This window comes from Arvicanthis niloticus, chromosome 17, assembly GCF_011762505.2.
Source record: "Arvicanthis niloticus isolate mArvNil1 chromosome 17, mArvNil1.pat.X, whole genome shotgun sequence".
NCBI lineage: Eukaryota > Metazoa > Chordata > Mammalia > Rodentia > Muridae > Arvicanthis > Arvicanthis niloticus.
This window is the reverse complement of record NC_047674.1, coordinates 33,866,518-33,885,915: the sequence shown is the minus strand read 5'-3', so window position 1 is coordinate 33,885,915 and position 19,398 is coordinate 33,866,518. Positions and strand designations below refer to the sequence as shown.

The 19,398-nt window shown below is 42.7% G+C and overlaps 1 protein-coding gene across 3 annotated transcripts in view; it reads right to left on the bottom strand.

Moving 5' to 3' along the window:
• Bend6 (BEN domain containing 6) overlaps positions 1–19,398 on the bottom strand; it is a 66,783-nt gene that overhangs the window by 45,942 nt on the left and 1,443 nt on the right. The window contains exon 2 of one of the 3 annotated variants that reach the window (XM_034521885.2): positions 8,837–8,866. The exons of the other annotated variants lie outside the window; for them this stretch is intronic. The gene's annotated coding sequence lies outside the window, so the exon portion shown is untranslated. The remainder of the gene's footprint in view (positions 1–8,836; positions 8,867–19,398) is intronic. 3 annotated transcript variants of the gene reach the window in all.

Below are 19,398 nucleotides of genomic sequence, written 5' to 3'. Positions count from 1 at the left end.
CAGTGCCAGGTGCGGGATGTTAGCTGTTAGGCAGAGAGACCCCAGAGGCTCCCCCAAATAATACCAGTTCTTGCCATTCTTCTTGGTCGCCTACTAGAATTAGATACGAAGACCCTATTTCTTAGGATGCCCCATACCTCGGCTGCAAGACGTACAGAATCAAGGTTGTGTTCAGCTCAAAGCTTCCTCCCACTGGCCAGCTTCCACGGCACAGGAAGGAGCTATCTATGTAAGTTGCATTCGGAGAAAAGGCTGTGAACCCTACACACTTCAAAGACCGCCTGATGGGCAAGATGTGCCCACTGGTACAATAGCGACCCAGTTTTTATTGGGGTAGCAAACTGCTCTCTGATGGGGTCCATCGGAGGATATGCTTCGTAACACAAACTTTGTCAAACAAAAACAGAACACTGTTGGGAACTTTATAGGCCTGTGGGGTATATGGGGCACTCACTACTGTTGTTCAATTAAATCGACAAGGTGCCAAACTAACACTCAAGAAATTTGTGTTTACAGTCGTAAGCCATAGATGCCTGAGCCTTAATCAGAGAAGCTCGTGCTTTCCAGTGAACGTCAGTGGTGAATGCAGAGACCCGAGGCTGCTCAAGCCGCTGGAATAAATTACAACTGAGAGGAAAAACCTAAACAGTTCTCTTAAACCACCCTCTCTCGGGCCTGGGGAAAAAGGATGGAAAGAACGTAAGAGCCAGAAGATAGAGAGGAGGGCTGTGAAATGCTGTCTTCAGGGCCAAACACAGCTATGGCAAACATGATCACGCGGCACCTGCCCCTGCCTGCACTGGGCTTGTACAAGATTGGGGCAGTTGAGTGTCAATCATGGACTGGAGGTGGGTTCATGGAGCCTAGCCTTCCCTGCATCTCCCAGTAGGCTCCAAGAGATACTTCCAAAGGTGCGGTCATGCAAACAGCCCTGGTTAAAGTCTATGTCACAAAAATTAAATCATGAATGTGGAAGAGGGACCTCTTGGGAGGAGTGGAAATGGCAGGTTTGGGAAGGAAGTGCTGAGAGTAATCAAAATATCTTTTATACCTTTTTATATTTTATTTAATAAAATATCTTTTATTAAAGAACAAGTTAAGTCAGTATGAAGTGGGGGAAAAAACTATACCCACATTCATGATAAGATTCTTATAATTAAGACACACCACTGGACTTAGCAACTATTTCTTTTTAATGACACTCAGGCAAAGGTAATAAAAGAAGAAAGAATGTTGTAAACTTAAAAATAATTGATTGTCAATCACTAGGAGGGTAGAAACCATCTGCAGCATATGAAAAAAAATATTTCCAATTTGTGCATCTGACAAGGGATTAATAACCAAAGCTTACGCAATACAGTTCGATTTAAAAAAATGGCCAGTGGACTTGAAAAGATGTTTCTACATAGATATGATTCAGTTACTTTTTTGTTGCTCTGACAGAAATAGCTTAAGGAATACTTTGTCTCTCAGCTTGGATCTGTAAGTAGAGCTAGCCTAGGGTTCTCAGTTTCTACCTCTAAACCCTACATCTGCCAGATTGTTTCCATGTACAAAAGATTCTACAGCGTCTCCAAGTAGCTGTCGACCCATCCAAATACATGCTTGTGGAGAATATTTTACATTCATGTCAATAACAGAGATTTATACATGACCAATAAAGGAAAAGCAAAGATGATAGAGTTATATGTAATCTCAATAAATCCTTATAAAAATGACCAACATCTGTAGGAAAAATGGGCCACGAGGTGGCTCAGTGGATGAAGATGCCTGCCATTCAGCATGATGACCTGAGTTTGATCCCTGGAACCCAATGGCAGAAAAGAGAACTGACTCAAGCTGCTGGAATAAACTGACAAGTTATCCTCTGACCTTCACATCCGCCATGACACACGCCCCAGGCTCTCCCATGCTAAAAACTTAAGATAGCAAGGGTAACTGTAAGTCAAACTCACGGTGACATACCATCACCTACTTATTAGGATGGCAACTAACAGAAAACTAAAATCACAAGTATTGATGTGATGTGGAGAAACTGGGAGCTTCCTGCTGTGATGGTCATGGAACGTAAAATGGTGCAGCTGCTGTGGAAATCGAAGCCAGAGTCTTTAAGAACGTGTGTGATCCCATGTTTACTCGAGCATTACTCACAGTAGCTAAAGGGACTCGGGTGTCTATTGCCAGGGGGACTGGTAAGCAAAAGGAGTGTGTATGGACATCATTTGGTCTTGAGAAGAATTTCCTATGTATGCTACAGCACGCATGAACCTTGATGTCTGTGTGGTTCTGTCGTGTAGGGGGTGAATGTGCGTTGTTGGCATAGTTCCCCACAGAGACTGTTCTTGGTGTGCCAGAAAGTGTTCCTGAACCCCAAAAGACCACCAAGGAGCCGTTTCCGATGCAATAGCATTAAGGTCTCTTTATTACAAGCTCGAGATTGGGCTCCCCATTAACCCTGACACAGCAGGAAGGTGGAGCCCTGAGCCTAGTTTGAGGCAAGCATTTATAGAGGCAAGAAGGGGGTATCTAGCCTGGTACCTATGTGATGGGGAGCCATTATGGCCTTTAACATAATTGGCTGGTTCTCGGAGCCAAACGTAAACATAATTTCTGCGTTTTTCCTGATTGGTGGTTGTTAGGAAGTGAAGTGTCGGGAGCAGGCTTGTAACCTGGAGGTGCAGATTTGTCGGGGGAATAACCTGGAAGCTGGTGCTAGATGTAGGTCTTGTTGGGGGAGGGGGGCTGGAAACTGGTGTAAGTACCAACCTGTTAGTTAACTTGAATTCAATTAGGTCAGAGTCTCTAAGATGGAGTCTGAACCAAAAAAAATCTGGTCTCTCACTCCCCTACAGTGACTGCTCTCCTGCAGAGCCTGCTGCCCTACAGTGACTGCTGCTCTAGAGTGACTGCTGCCCTACAGTGACTGCTGCCCTACAGTGACTGCTGCCTTACAGTAACTGACTGCTGCCCTACAGTGACTGTTCCTCTACAGAGCCTGCTTCTTACAGAGATGCTCCTACCTAGATTGGCTCACCCTGTCTCCTTGTCCAGCCGAATGCAGTAACCTTGCTTCCCCGTTTAACTGTACATAGTAAGTGAGCTGAGCGTCTAGTGATGTTGTGGTTTCTCCACCAGAGAGCCTAGACCATCTGCTCCCAGCAAATCCCCTCCTGTTGGTATGTATGCCGTTTTCTTAGTGTCTGCCATTGCTTTGTCCCCTCACTGTCCCACATAGCTCAATCCCTAGATCCATGGAGAGTACAGCATTGTCTCCTCCTGTCTCGTGTGTCAAAAGCCTATATTGTTTTAGACATTTTAAGAGATAGAAACCATATAGAGTGGTGGTTCTCAGTCTGTGTGGGTTGAGACACTTTGGGGGAGTCAATTGACCCTTTCACAGAGGTCGCCTAAGGCCATCAGAAATATCAGATAATTACATTATGATTCATTACAGTAGCATAATTACAGTATGAAGTAGCAATGAAAATAATTTTATGGTTGGGGGTCACCACAACATGAGGAACTGTATTCAAGGGTCAAAGCATTAGGAAGGTTGAGAACCACTTGTCTGGAGAAAGTAGGTTACTGGAAGAGGTTGGTTCTTGAGGAGGTTTTAGCCCTAAGCACGTTGATGCTCCTCCCCTACTTCTTTTCGGCCATGATGTTCTCTGCCACGTGCTGTCACCTCCATGACCATTTGTTCAAACACACAAGTTAAGCAGCCATGGAACGGGCACCCTGAAACCACAAGCTGAGATATATTCTTGCTCCGTTAAGCTCTGTATGTTAGATATTTGGTCACAGCAGTGTAATAGTAATGATCGTAAGGGGATTAGTTTCCCTGAATACAAATACAACATGATTTCATTCCTATGAGGTACACAGCAGAAGGGCGAACACTGAGTGGAAGGGGCTGGGAAAGTGGGGTGACTGGGGATTGCTGAATGGCTACAGAGTTCTAGTTTGCAAGCTGGAAGCCTTCCAGAGCTGGATTGTGATGATGGCTATACTATACTATGAATATATTTACTATACTATGAATACATATGCAGATATATGCATATATATTCATATATATTCAGGTATGTTCCCTGCAGAGATTCATATATATATATATATGAATATATATTCATAGTATGTATATACTAATACACATTCATAGTAGAGTATTTATTATGAATATATTTACTACCACTGATTTGTACAGTTACATATTATAAAGATGGCAACTTTTGTTAGTGTATACTTCAAACTTTTAATTTAATTTTATTTTGTATGTGTACTTTGTCTGCTTGTAAGTCTATTCATCCCGTGTATAGCTGGTGACTTTACTGGTCAAAAAGGGGGTAACTAGCCGGGCAGTGGTGGCACACGCCTTTAATCCCAGCACTTGGGAGGCAGAGGCAGGTGTATTTCTGAGTTCGAGACCAGCCTGGTCTACAGAGTGAGTTCCAGGACAGCCAGGGCTACACAGAGAAACCCTGTCTCGGGGGGTGGGGGGGGGAAAGAGGGGGTAACTAGATTCCTCTGGAACAGGAGTTAACAGATGTAGGCTGCCGTGTGAGTGTTAGAATCAAACCCAGGTCCTTTTTGAGAGCAGCTAGTGCTCTTAACTGCTGAGCCATCTCTCCAGCCCTGTTAATGTTCATTTATCACAACAAAATGCAGAAACAATTTAACTAACATACAAGAACATAGTCTTTGCTTCGTCTTATGGCGACTACTGTAGAGTCCTAATTAAAAAGCAACAACAGAGAGATAAAGTGGAGTCAGGGCGGAGGTGAGCCCACTGCTGAATGCTGAAAACAGGAGTCTTATATTCTCTACCAAAGCCACAACCTGGACAACGGTCATCACAGACACACACAGACACAGACACAGACACACACACACACACACACACACACACACACACACACACACACACACACAAAACACCTATCCAAGACATCCAGCATCTGTCTGACCAGCGTTTCCTCACTCGTTGACTGGTACAAGCATTGTTCTTGAGCATTGTGGTCCTGGGTTATTGTTTCAAGCCACTTTACACAATTTTTCCCAGCCTACCTTGCAGAAACGCCCTTTAGCTCACCCTCCTTTAGCTCACTGCACACTCACAGTGGGTCATTGCACATGCATTCCCACAGGATACCACTCAACTCCCCATGAAGCTTAAGGACTCCTTAGAGAACCTCTCATTATCACTTGGCTGAACAAATTAAACCATAGCCACAGTTGTGCCCAAGACAGACGGCTGTATGAATAATAGAAGCCAGTGGCTTTCAAAGATCTTTCCCCCTGTGTGTTGTAGGAAAAATACAGTTTATGGGGAAAGTGAACGAAAATCACTATTTCACTTTAGAAACCATGCACATGCATGCACTCGTGGTGTGTGCACACAGGGCGGTAGAACCTCAGAGACACACTTATCTTTACTAAACGCCGTATTCACCTTTTCAAAAAAAAAATACTGATTGGTCTACAGTAAAACTGATTTTCACAATCAGTTTGCTTTCTGTTGCTGTGATAAACACCATGACAAAGTCACTTGGGGAGGAGAGGGTTTATTTCATCTTTAACCAACCAGGACAAGGATTCTCAAATGTCTCATAACCTGTAGTTGAGAGTAATAACCTACAAGATAACCAAATTAGTTTAAAAAAAAAACATTACATAAAAGATAAAACAAGGGCTGGAGAGATGGCTCAGCAGTTAAGAGCACTGACTGCTCTACCAGAGATTCTGAGTTCAATTCCCAGCAACCACATGGTGGCTCACAACTGTCTGTAATGGGACATGATGCCCTCTTCTGGTGTGTCTGAAGAGAGCAATGGTGTACTCATATACATAAAATAAATAAATCTTTTTTTAAAAAAGATAAGACAAAAGGGAGGTTTGTAATGTGAAAACAAATGTAGTTACAGATATAAGTTTTCAATGCTAAATGTTTGTCTACATTTAGCAAATCAATGACATAATTAATACACGGAATCAAAAGCTACCTGAAATCCTGAGAAATAAAAGTTACTGAAGAGAAGGAACCTAGATGAGTTATCAAAACGAAACTCATATCAAAACTTTGTAACAAAACATCTCCATGATAAATTCCATAAAAATGCGGGAAGAGAGCACACTGCACTGTACAACTGAGCCCCACCCTCGCACGCTGTTCCCTTCCGCGCCCAGGTCACACGATGAACTGCATGCTTTTCCCATAGGAATCCTGAAGTGTTCTGAAACAGCGGAATGGCATTTTGTACATCCCATGGCTAGCTTAGCTCTGAAAATGGATTTCTAGTTTTAGCCCGGACTTTTAACAAAGTAGGTCATAGAGAACAGGGGTGTTTCCTACTACCATGAAAAAGCTGTGATTTACTAGAGGGAGAGAGACCAAGACTGGAAGGACCCTCTAACTGGGTGCTCTTGGAGCATTCCAATTACAGCAGCAATTCCAGAGTAAAAAACAAAACAGAACAAAACAAAAACCACAAGCAAGCAAGAAGTTGTCAGCGCTGGACTTCTGGAGGGAGAGTATGCTCTACTAGTGTCCACTAGGGGGCAGCACAACCTCCTCTTACTTCCTCCATATTCAAGTAGCATCAAATACATTTAAAATTCTCAAGTAGTCACTGCTTGTTCTGAATAAAAGATGGCTAATATACATACATACACATGATATAAATGCACACACACACACACACACACACACACACACACACACACACGTCAGAGGACAGCTTGTGGGAGGAAGTCAATTCTCTCTTTCCACCGTGTTGGTTCTGAGTATTGAACTCAGGTCGGCAGGCTTGGCCATAAGCAACTTTACCCACTGAGCCATCTTACCAGCTCTCACTATGCTTCAGAATGGGTCAAAATGCTTCCAAGTCATGATGTTGTTATTTGGAGAAGATGTGTAAGCTAAAATCATTAAGTATGGTTGTAGGACTATAGACTTGAATCATTTAAGAACCACCGATTGGAGTCTGTAGACTCATTTTTATTGAGATTACATTAAAGACTATACAGAGATGTCAAGCCTTGTCCGAAATGTAACCATTACTTATTAAAAGGTTTCCTTTAGCTCCTTGCACTATACTGCATGATACTATCAGATCTTTCCAATCATGGAAGAATAAGCCCACAGCTAGAATGTATTGAGTTCTCTCCTCCTCTGTATGTGTGTGCAGTCATGCGTGTGTATGTAAGTATGTATGAATGTGCATCACTGTTGTAAGCATGTACTCTTCGTTAACCTGTTTGATCCCTCCGGAGTACACGAAAAGAGTATTTACACCTTAAGGGTGAACTCACTGAGATCCGACATAGTCCTTGACAAAGGCCCTCAGCTGCTGACTCGCAAGCAAACTAAAGACTTTCCTCGGCAGCTTTGCAATAGGCTGTCAATGTCAGTAACGACTTCCCCAGAAGGCCCTCCTTGTCTAAAGTGCTACTGTGCGGTTCCAGCCTCTCCGAGACGGGAATTATGAAAGGCTCAAGCACTTGCATGACTGTATTCCTACCCTGACATGAGGGCTGGAACCCTCTGTCTTGCCAGATTCCATCCCAAGCCTCTCTGCTCTGCTAAGTTTGGAGGCTGAACTGTTAAGCTAGCTCTTACCCTCTGGGGAGCTGAGTTTAGCCAGTGAAATTCCAGGGAGGAGCAAAGAGGGAGGGAAGACAGTCGATTAGGAGAACTTATCTCTAGGGTCCTGTTCTAGGGAGCTGCTTCACATTTCAGGGTCGTCTTGAGTCTATGAGCCTCTCCTCACTTAGTGGAATAGCTGCCACTTTCCTCCCCTTTTGTCCAGGGCTGGTGTCACATCCACAGTGACTACCCTCATGTTTCTTTGTCTTCAGTCTATAACGTCTGAGTTGCCTATATTGAAACTTTCCAGTTTTCCTGAACTGGTAAAACGTGGTAGGGACCCTTCACCTTCCGGCTGCCTGGGTGGCTATTTACTGCCAGCCACTAGATTCCTTCGGTTGTCAGTCCTTTCTGTGTGGACATCTGCTATCAATAGTATCACTAGTGAGCCTCGGCCACTACACTTATTTACTGCAGTATCATTGCTGGGTTGAATTCAGCTAGTATTTCTGGTTTCCACATTCTGCCATGATCTGGCTTGTGAACTAAGTGCTCAGTGACCTGCCTTTGTCTTCTTTATACAGTGTACCTGCTTTACCTTCATCTTGATGTATTCAAGGAGATTTCTACCACAGATAGGGATAGCACAGAAACCAGAGGCTGCCGACAATGGAAGGTGCTCTTAGCTGCTCCATAAGGGCACCCTCCATCAGTTGTGAACAAAATTACAGCACCTAGGGGTGAAACCACTGGAAAGGTTGGGCAAGCAACTCTGGAAGAACTCTGAGTAAAGTTTTCTGTGGTTTCAGGGCCTCCAAAATATTTTCTAAGAAATACCAGATTTATCCTTGGCTGGTTTGTTACTGCTCATCCTCCTAATACTTAGGTGATGAACCCCTCCATTCACCAGCAGCATAGATGTGGAGTTGAGCCTAAGAAAAGGAAATCCACCCGAAAGCTCTATTCCAGCATGCTCGCAAGCCACGCCCTCTGCTCTATTCCAGCATGCTCACAAGCCACGCCCTCTGCTCTATTCCAGCATGCTCGCAAGCCACGCCCTCTGCTCTATTCCAGCATGCTCGCAAGCCACGCCCTCTGCTCTATTCCAGCATGCTCGCAAGCCACGCCCTCTGCTCTATTCCAGCATGCTCACAAGCCACGCCCTCTGCTCTATTCCAGCATGCTCACAAGCCACGCCCTCTGCTCTATTCCAGCATGCTCGCAAGCCACGCCCTCTGCTTCTGTACTTACCTTTTTATTATGTAGGACAATCTATTCATCCTGAAAGTTCAGAGTAAGGTATGACCACTATGGTTTTTTTTTCCTTAAAGTAAGTGTATTCTACAATTTTAATGACTTTTAAGTCAATTTTTAATTCACTAATGTAATAATTTTGATGCCAGAATCAATGCTGATGCATAAAAACAAGGAGTAATTCATCTCTTAAACATTAATTTTTCTAATCAATTGAAACATGCAAGGACAAACTAGTTATCTTTGAAATTGCTATCCTGTAGGGATGACATATATTAATGAAATAACTGCCTCCCGTTGACCAGTGTCTCTATTGTGTGCTTCCTATACTCCCATTGTTAGGTCTAAACATGCATTTCAGATAATTGCTTAATGCATCATTCTAAGTGGCTTTACACTACCAATAATCTTCTTCTTATTCTAATATTCACGCCACCTTTGAAGCAACATTACAATTAAAATATCGTGTAAAATGATCAGTTACGTTTCACATTTTAACAAGTTATTTCCCTGCCTCCTATGTATCTGTAATTAAGAAAAATAGACTCACACACACACACACAAAATATATGTGTGTATATATATATATATATATACATACATATATATGTATATATATGTATATATATATGCATATTTACGAGTGGAGTATTCTACTATCAATATGTTCCTCAGAATAGTGAAAGTGGAGGGAATGTCAGGAGGGAACACTTCTTTCTGACAGGAGTACTGGCAAGGCTTCTACAGCTTGTCACAACTAGAACCAGCAAGAGTGACAAGTGGAAAACGAGAGTACAGTTGCTTTCGCATACCCACGGGGTCTCACATTTCTCGCTCAACTGAGCACGCCGATAGAAGATGTCTGGGAAAAGCTTGTGTCTTGACTGAATACTTGTAGATAGATGTTTCTCTGGCCTTTATCCCCTATTTAGAAATAAAATTTGCTAAAACAAAACAAAAACAGCCAAACCAAACCAAACCAAACAACCACCTGTATGACTGCCATCCCATAATGTTTAGGAAATAAAGACAGGAAAGAATCATATTTGCTATGCAACGTAAGTAATAAAGAGCTGATTTAAAGTTCCTGGGAGGATGTGTGTAGGTTGTACGTATATAATATGCTGTTTGCAGGAGGTGCTTGAGCCTCCGTGGGGTTTGGTGTTCTAGTCCTCCTTAGAGATGACCTACTGACCAAAAGAAACCCAAAGGAGAACAAGTAGATGTATCTAATCCCAGGAAGCTACACAAAAGCAGGGAAGGAAACAGATGGGACAGTGAGTCCAAAGCAAACTTCCTAACCGTGGGGTTCTGGAGCATCCAAGGCTGCCAGGTCTGATATAGAAACTTCCACTTTTTAACGTAGAGTCAAAGTTTCTGTCTAAACCTCATCCAGACACACTTGATGATGAAGTAGGGCTGCACACAGTGTTATAAATGGCATCTCTAACACCAAACCACTTGGATCAACAGCCCTGGCTCCTGGCTCCGGTATCCACCGTGCTGTAACCTCTCTGTACCTGTTATGTATCTGTAAGGTGGAGACACTAACCCTGTTTCGGTTGACATCTTTGTTATATTAATATTGTATTATCTTAATTAACTGGAGGAAATAGGACCAGATTCTTCTCCTATCAGGTTGGATTAAAAACTCAGGAGTAGGGAATCTTTAAAGCAGAGGAAGTGGAAGAGGACTTGCAGAAGCAACTCTGGTTAACCTCAATGCCTATGATGCTTACGCCATAAAGCTCAACTTCCTGTAAGTAGGAAATCATCAATGCTATTTTTTTTTAAATGAAGGTTAAATAGCAGCTGTTTTCTAAAATGGGTCTGTCTGGTTCTTCCCACTTTAGAGCTATGGCGGGGTGGGGTGGGGGATGGGGTGTGCTGTTCAGACTTACTCAAGTGCTGGAAGTTGAGTAAGATAAGCATATGTATAACGCAGGTTGCTGTGAGGACAGAATAAGTGTATGCAAAGCATCAAGTAGCAACGTAAGCAGAAAGCAGATACAACATAAGCGTAAACTATGACCACAAATAATCAGGTTGTCTTTATCGAGGTAGCCAGCCATTCAGCATGCAAGGAGGCCGGTACATGCTGTCCCATGCCTCCAACAGCCAACCTCCAGAATGCTTGTAATCCAGGCACCAACACTAACGAGTTTATTTTAAGCAGGTCTCTTATACAGGTCTCTTATACTAGTCTCGTCACCTTTGTAACAAAGTATCTGAAAAGTTCAACAAAGGAAGGGTTTCTTTTGGCTCAATTTGAGAAAATGCAGTCAGTCCTGGTGGGGAAGACATGGCTGCCAGAGTGTGAGGCAGAAAGCAGGGGAACAAATGCTGGCGTCCATCTGACCTCCGTTTTTCTTATTCATTCAGTCCTACACCCAGTACATGGTTGTTGCCATCTGGGTTCAGACCTCTCTTCTCTGTTAAACCTCTTTGGAAACACCTTGTCAAACGCACCGAGATGTGCCTTCCAAAGGCAACTTCAAATGTACAGAATTTGACAGTAGGATTAGCAGGCACATCTCACACACCACGTTGGCCTGAAACTTGCAGTCCTCCTGCTTCCACCGTTTAAAGGTAGGATTTCAAGTGTTCGTCCACCATGCCTCATTTTGAGAGTGAGACTAGCTTACCAGGCTGTAGGTCAACAGGAAGTCTGAGATACTAATTGCTTCCCTGCAGGCTCCTCTCGATGTAGATTCTTATCTAGTGACAGATGGCCATGGGATTTTTGCAAAAACACCTACCAGGCTTAGAGGAATCACAAGGTCCTTAAAGGACAATGAGTCAAAACAAAATCCGTTTCTCTGTGAGATGCATGAGTGCTGTGGCCACTCTTCACTTACTGCAGGGGTGAACACTGCGTCCACTTGTCACCAATTAGACAGACAGAAGGGAACTTGGAGGAGACAGAACTTGTAAGACTGAGAAATAAGGGTTCCTCAGAACACTAGACCTGAAAGGCTGGAGTGGGACCATTGCATAATGAAATAAAAAGTCTCATGACAGAGTCTGTGACAGGATGTGGTTATGCTGATGAAATACTGAGGCCTGGTATCTAGGGCATATGATGGGATGTCTAGAGGAGAAGAGAGGACATTCTGTAATGCTGCAACAGAAAAGCACAGGATTGGTTCTTTACAGTGAAGAACTGTAAAGGCTTGGGGGTATAGCTAGAGCTCAGTGGTAATGTGCTTGCCTAGCATTGGTAAAGCCCTGGGTTCAATCCCCAGTACTGAAAATTATATATATATATTTGTGTGTAGATTCTTGTCTCATGACAGATGGCCATGGGATTTTTGCAAAAACATCTACTGGTTGGTGTGTGTGTGTATGTTTTGTTTATGTGTATGTGGTGTGTGTAATGCACACACACACACACATACACACACACACACACACACACACACTCAGACTTCTGGAGTCTGAGAAGCGTCTGCATGTGATGAGAGCTCTCTTGCTGCCTCATCTCATGGTAGAAGGAGAGAGAGAGGAGAAGATGCCCTTGCTCTTTGGTAACCCACTTTTAAGATGGGGTATTGACCTCACATAAGCCTCCACAAGGGTTCTACTCAGAGATTTTACCTCCCAATGCTCCATACTAGCAATCAAATGTCAACACATACTTCAGAAGGGACAAATGTACAGGCCACGGCATTCTGTCTCTGCTGGAAGGCTGAACATCCTGAGTAGGTGGAGCTAAGATTTTTTTTTTTTCTCATATAAAATCAGATCCTCAGAAACTCCCCGATGGATTGCAGGCTGAGCCCTTCTACAGTAGAGCTATTGGGGAGCAGGGGTGCCAAGGCTGCAGGTTTTGAAATGTAAACTCTTCTGCATTCTAAATTAGTAGGTTGGCTGTTTTCCTATTCTATTCCATAAAGTGTCTGGGATGACACACACATTTTAATGAAATTTTCTTTCTGTTTCTTGGGATATTCTTACACAAGGATAATTTCAAAACTTCTGAAACTCTGTGTTATTTCAATGATTTCAATAATTTTCCATAATAAGCAGTTGCTCATGCAATTTTCTTGGTACCCGGCATTTCTTTTAAGCGATGCCATTCTTCCAGGCAGTGAATGAACTGATACAAAAGCGTAAAAACACCTAATGCAGGAAATAGATTTTAAAATTAATGCAAAAGCTCTTAAGATTTCAGCATAGGAATCATCTCTTCAAGGTGGCCGTAGCTTTTTTTCCCCCAGGAAGATATTAAATTAATGACTACTAATCAATATTTTATTCATCTATAAAGTTTATTATGCAACTATGAAATCTTACCTTTTCTTTCTTTTTTTTTTTTTTTTTAAATTTAGTTAATCATGTCAGAGCCAGGTGTGGTGGTACATAACTATAATCCCAGCACTGGAGAGGCAGAGGCAAGTGGATCTCTGTGAGTTCAAGGCCAGCCTGGTCTAGGTAGTCATGTCCAGTACAGCTAGGGCTACACAGTGAGACCCTACCTCAAACCAGACAGCCCAACGACCAACAAACAAACCAAAGAAAGAAAGAACAAAAGGAAGGAAGGAAGGAAGGAAGGAAGGAAGGAAGGAAGGAAGGAAGGAAGAATGAATGTTGGGATACCAGAAATCATATGACACACTTCCCCTTTGACCCAAGAAGTAATTAATAATTTCAGTTTTCAGGTTCTCTTCCTAAATTGCACATTCTTAGAAATGGAAGGAGCATTTTACATCATCTGAACAATAACGGACTCTATGATTTATGACTCTTAAAAGCTTCACGAGTCGATCTGTAAGAAGCTCTTAAAATTCCTACCAGCAGTTCCTACAACTGTGAGTAAATTTTCCGGCCAAATGACTCAGTATTTTGCTGCATGACTCAATCCTATGTATGCGCCACGTGGAAGTGACACAAATGAGTTCTTGTTGCCTGTGGATAATAATTACTTCCTCCAAATCGTCTGCGAACATTATAGCGTCGTCCCAGTATTCTGATGTTTTTAAGCTACCAAACCTTGGACATTTTTTTCTTTGAACTTAGTAAGCTTAAACAAAATTTTCCCTATGCAGCGTTATTACGGTTCTTATGCTGTTAAAAGTGATTCCATGAGCAACATTTTCTCTTGTAGCAATGCCTTTCTATTATTCTAAATGCCTTTACTATGGTAACATGCGTATGAAGTTCTTTTGCGTGCACATTTGTGGAAAATAACATTTGATACTGCTGAAGGTGACAACTGCTTTTCCTTCCCAAACTCACGAGTCAAAAGTGAGCCGTTTTACCTAATTGTGATGACCGGAGATCACTAGATAGCCAAGATCACACTACCAAGATTAGATTCTTCCACATGATGTAGCTTCTTTGCCTTTCACTATAAGCTCATGGAACACATCATCTAAGACCACTAAGTAAACTATTTACAAATCCATTGGGATTTGTGAACAGTTTACTGCTAGCTAGAGTAATTGTTATGCATTTTTTTGTTTGTTTTCAAGGAGACATATTTGAGTGTATTTTCTTGTATGATTACCAACTGGGTAATTTACAAGTCTTAACTATACTCCAGGTTATCCCCTATTATCTTTTTTTTTTTTTTAAAGATTTTGTTTTTAAATTATGAGTATATTTGTGTTTCTGTGTGAACATGAATCCAGGTGCCCATGGAAACCAGAGGTATCTAGTCTTTCCTAGAGCTAGAGTTACAGGTGGTTGTGAGTCACCAGATAAGGGTGCTAGGAACCCTGCTCCTTGAAAGAGCAGTCTGTGCTCTTACCTGCTGAGCCATCCCTCCAAACCCCCATATCTTTTTATTTGTGTGTGTGCACACTTGTGCACAGTGTGTATGTATGGAGGTGTGTGCACAGTGTGTATGTATGGAGGTTCACACAGGGCATGTAGTACATGTAGTCACAGAGCTGTGGAGCTGTGCTTACCTTCGATCTTGTGTTGATTCTGAGGGTTGAATTTGGGTCATATGGGCAAACACTTTGCCAGCTGAGTCATCTTACTGGCCCTCAGATCTTTTTCTTTTACATTTTATTTTTGAGATTATAATATAATTATACCATTTCTCCTTCCCTTTCCTCCAACTAAACACGCCCATATAGCCCTCCTTGTTCTCGTTCAAATTCATAGCTTCTTTTTCATTAATTATTGTTACACACACACACACATCTATATATAACCTGTTCAGTCTGTGTAATGTTATTTGTCTTTATGATTTCCTGGCTGACCATTTGGTATTGGATATCCAGTAGGTATGTTCTTCCCTGGAGAGCAGTACTTCCTCTACTGTCAGGATTCTTCAGTCTTTGTGTAGGGCATCAGGGGCCTTCCCTCATCCACTTTGGGCATGTCTGTTGTCACCCTTGTTCCGCTCATGCTTAGGGAGTCATACTGTTGACACTATGGATGTAGTTTCTGACATTACTAGAATAAACAATATCATAGCAAACTCCCTGATCCCCTGGCTCTTACAATCTTTCCATCCCATCTTCTGCAATGTTCCTTGAGCCTTAGGTGCAGGACTGTTTTGTAAATGTATCTCTTGGGACCAGGCTCCGAGACTCTGCCTTTTGATTGGGTGTAGGTTGTAGTAGTCTCTCTCTCTGTTGCAAAGAGAAATGTTCTCAATGAGACATGAGGACTATGCTTATCTGTGGGGATAAGGACAAACATTTAGAACATAGTTAGGGGTTGCACTGGTTTAGTAAAGTGTTGGTTGCAGATTCTTCTCCAAGACTCATGACTTTACTAGCTGTGAGAAGTTTCCAGTATCGGGCATGTTTCCCTCTTGTTAAGGTGGTTATTGCTAAGGCATGTGTGCCACCAATGCACCTTCATGGTTATGGTGCTTTGGTGGTCGTCGTGGTGGTTCATAGGTGTCATGTCTGGAAAGGACTGTTGGTTGTTTCCCTCCTGTGGAAGCTTGCATGGTGCCTTCTGGTACCACGGAAGCTTGTCCTCAGGAATGAGACATTTAAATCAGTTTTGATTCAAGGGCCTCTCAGCCCTGTGTCTGACGTGCATGGTCCCTTCATCAATTGTGAGCTGTTGTCTGAGAGACTTCTCATACAACCTATTGCTATTGCCCTTAGTTATCCCCGACAGGTAGAAGGTGAGTCCCCATTTCTTTCCTTAAAAATAATTCTTCAAGTCCAGATGTTAGTAGTCAGTGGTCGTAGTCTGGGATGGAACTCCGTGGACAGGAAGGCCTCTTATAACTCTGCAGTGTGGAAGGTGGCCTTCACTGTTTCGTGGGTTGGATCTCAGACTAAGTGAAAGGGGAAGAGGGGGCTGGGCCTGCATTCAACAGTCTCTGCTTCTGACTGGATGGGGTGTGACTCACTGCCTCCTTAAGTGCTGGCTGCAGTGACTTCCCTGGCCAGATGAACTGTAACTCTGAACTGGAAGGTGAAACAAACCATATTTCCCCAAAGTCTCTTTTGACAGAACATTTACCATACATAGCAAAAGGAAGAAAACAACAAACAACAAACAAATAAAAACCCAAACATGGTCAGGCATGCAAATTTCTAGAGACTTCCGTCTAGAGAAAAGCAGGAGTAACTAGGCTGTACTAAGACTTTTAATACTTTATCTTTGTCTCCATCAGTTGAATTTCTCTGAAGATGGTGGATGGTGCTTCTGAGCCTCCTTTTAACTTCGCTTCCCTCTGTAACCTATTTCCTACCACGATCCCTCAGTCCTCTAGAGTATATCCTGAGGTCTGCCCCTCCCAGTCTCCCAGGTTTTCTCTCTTTAACCTCTGTGCATTGTTCGAGCAGGCCTCGAAGGCTGGGGGGAGTTGGGGTCCAGGCACGGGGCTGGGACTCACTCCTCACTCAGCCATCCTGCCTCTGGCTCTTTCCCAATCCGAAAACCTGAGCTATCCTCCAAGCTCCAGTTCCTCTTTCTAGAGTTTCTCTTCTTACTCACCTCTTCCATTTCTATGGTTTCACTAACAATCTCTGTGATGACTCTTCCTACATCCGTTTTTGGTTCAGACATCTCTACCAACATTTATACAGTGCTTTTTTTTTTTTTTTTGAGGGGGCGGGACTTTTCACACTGTCACCCTTGTTATTCCTTCAAAATTCACTGTTTCCACTCCGGCTCAGGGTCTGAGTCATCTTTCGTTATTCTCGATCTACATGGCTCAGGGTGGACACTTTGCTTCCTCCTGATATTTCTTCCTGACCTATTAATTAGGAAATTGTGCCACACCCACTGACTCCAGGGAAATAATATACAAGATATTTCTGCTTCAGTAAAACCACTTGCTTTTTGGTGGGGTCCACAACACATGCGTGCACATGAGTGGGGATATCCACAGACACCCTGAGTTGTTGCACTACCGTGGAATTCTTCCATTTTTGGGAAAGGGTCACTTGATGACTGTAATTCCATATATAGGCTAGGCTGTTGGGCTAATGCTCTGGGGATCCACCTCCCCAGGGCTGGGATTACAAATATGCAGGTATGCCGGGATTTTGGTTTGTTTCGATTGACATGGGTTCTCATGCTTTCAAAGTAATCACCTCGTTGACTGATGAATTTCACCAGGCCACCTGAACTTAATTTACTCTTAACTTTGAGGAGGAAGCTGTAATGGGAAAGACTGAGGAAGGACTGCTTGGTAGTAGGATTTCCATTGCTGTGACACAATAGCAAGGTAAAGGAGAAAAGGTTTGCCTGGGCCTTGTGGTTTCAAAGGTTTTAGTCCATCATAGATGGTAAGGTAGAGCAGTTCACAGTATGGCAGCTGAGAATTCGCGCGCGCGCACACACACACACCCGGGGTGGGTGGGTGGGAGAGAGAGAGAGAGAGAGAGAGAGAGAGAGAGAGAGAGAGAGAGAGAGAAACAGAGAGAGAGAGACAGAGAGAGACAGAGACAGAGACAGAGACAGAGACAGAGACAGAGACAGAGACAGAGAGGGACAGAGAGAAACACGCCTGTGCTTTTTCTTTATTCCTCTTTTATGCTATCTGGCCTCCAGCCTATGGGATGCTGTTGCTCACATCCAGAGTGAGGCTCCCTGTCAACCCACCTCACTTAATTCTCTGAAAATGGTATCACAACAAATCTAGAGATGTGCTTTGTTAATTTCTTAGGCATTTTCTCAGTTGTATCAAGCTGATAATCTTGGTCGATCAAGACGAAACACCACAGCCTGCTAGTTAGTGATGGACAGAAAGATTAACAAAGCTCCCTTCTCATATATAAGCCCGTATGCTGTCCACTCCTAGTGTGCACCTTATAGACGGGAAAGTGTTAGGCTCTGATCTCTATGCAGGAGTCGGTACAGGTTGGTTTTGCCTGTTCTACTGTTAGTGAGGTCCTTCTTCATCTGTGATTGGGGGGGGGGGGAAGGCACACTGAGTTAGGGAAATAGGGATATCTTATTTTGGATAAGGTATCCCATTTTGGTCTTGAGTCTAAGCAATGTTTTAATCTGGCTTTACCCTGAATAAAGTTAATGTTTTAAATTTCTTTTTGAATCCACCTGTTTATCTAATGTGGTGGAGAACAAGAAGGGCTACATGATGGTGTGCTTCTACATAACCCACTGCAAACTTTCTCATTTCTCCTTGACTCCCCAACCCCTTGGATTATGGTAGTCATTTTTGGTCATAAAGGCAGTAAATTACAACATTTTCCATTGTAATTTTTTTTATTTCTCTGTATAAGAGATTTGTATTATGAGTGTATTTTTCCCACCCTTACCTTGAATCTTAAATTTATGACTCTTATTTAACATCAAGTCTTCTTTTTTAAATGAAATCCCAGCAGGAAGAGAAGGCATAAATTCTACTAAATTAATTTCCCCAAAAGACAGATTGGCTAATTTAATACATATTGAATTCCAGGATGCACTGGGCACCACACAAACACGAAGAAAGGAACAATTATTAGCATGCCATTATTTGGGAAGGAAATGATAAATTAGCAACAAATCAGAAATTAATGGACTCAGACTAAGTTCTTTCAAGGACTTGGTTTGTTTATTGTATGTATCCTTAAGACAACCCAGACAAAGAACGGAAGGAAATACATATAAAAAGATGTGTGTATAAATCCTATTGCATTCCAATTAAACGTTTGCCTGAGAGGGGAGATTAAATGATATTCTTGTGTGCAGTTCAAACTTGTGAAAGGCTGCGGCAAGCTTCGGGATGATAATAATCGCACTAAGTAATAATAGCTCAGAGAATCAGAATTGCCATTTACTTGCTTTTCGCTGTTAAAAACGCAGAATTTGGGGCAAATTGATTACTTTGCTGTGTTTACAGCCTCAGACCTGTTTCTGTTCAAAGATATTTGTACTATTTCAGCTTTACTGCCAAGCTTTAGGCGGTGAGAAACGTAAGGATGACCTTCCGAAACCGCATCGGCTATCCATCCCCACTATTTGCAGAAGGTTACTCCAGTCTAGTTTAAACCCTCCCATGCCCCTGCTCAGCATGGCGAATTCTTCCTTTCCCGGTGTGCTACACTTTGCAAGCTCTCAGGATTCTCTTAAAAAACCCCTGCATAGTGGATAGGAATCCAGTTTCTTACTGCAGTGGGCTGCAGTAT